Genomic DNA, 678 nt, shown 5'->3' with positions numbered 1-678 from the left:
GAAAAAAGTTTTTTAATGCACTGACCCGGGCTTTCTGTAGTATTGTTTTAATAAGTAACGGGAATTTTTGCAGTGGAAAAAAGCGAAATGTAGCAGTTTTCCGTCAAGAACGAAAATTAATGCTGACATGCATTTTTTTCAGGTCGGGCGGTCACTGGGAATAACAGAAAAATACAGAAGTTTAACACGCAGTTCCATGCAACAAGGCTACACAAATAAGCAAGCAAATAAACAATATATAAACATACCTCCTATTACATTTTATGAATTTCTATCAACTGATGAATCAAGCTTTTCTCGTATTCTTCTTGTGAGATTTCCACTCACCTGGATTCATTCACTTTACGCTCTTGATCCAAAGCATTGTTTGTCCTGTCCTACGCTTCGTCAAATTTCAAGAAAATAAAAATTGGCAACTGAAAGCCTTTCTTTCTTCCCTTCTTGATCTTCCTCTTACATGCTTCATGAGTGATTTTTAGGCAGTGCATTCTGTTTCAGGAAAGATCGAACTGGCAACTCACTTCAGACTCCGATTCGCCTTTTCTTTGCTTTATTCTCATCAACTGACATTTAATTCTTTTATTTAGACGTGGTTGGATTTTTTATGTAAACAAATTTCTCATTGCTTAAGTATTTTCTTTAAGATAAACGATACTTTCATTGTTTTGCAGCACTGTG

The sequence above is a fragment of the Penaeus monodon genome, chromosome 15, assembly GCF_015228065.2.
Source record: "Penaeus monodon isolate SGIC_2016 chromosome 15, NSTDA_Pmon_1, whole genome shotgun sequence".
NCBI lineage: Eukaryota > Metazoa > Arthropoda > Malacostraca > Decapoda > Penaeidae > Penaeus > Penaeus monodon.
The sequence above is the reverse complement of the archived record's forward strand: the minus strand, read 5'-3'. Positions refer to the sequence as shown.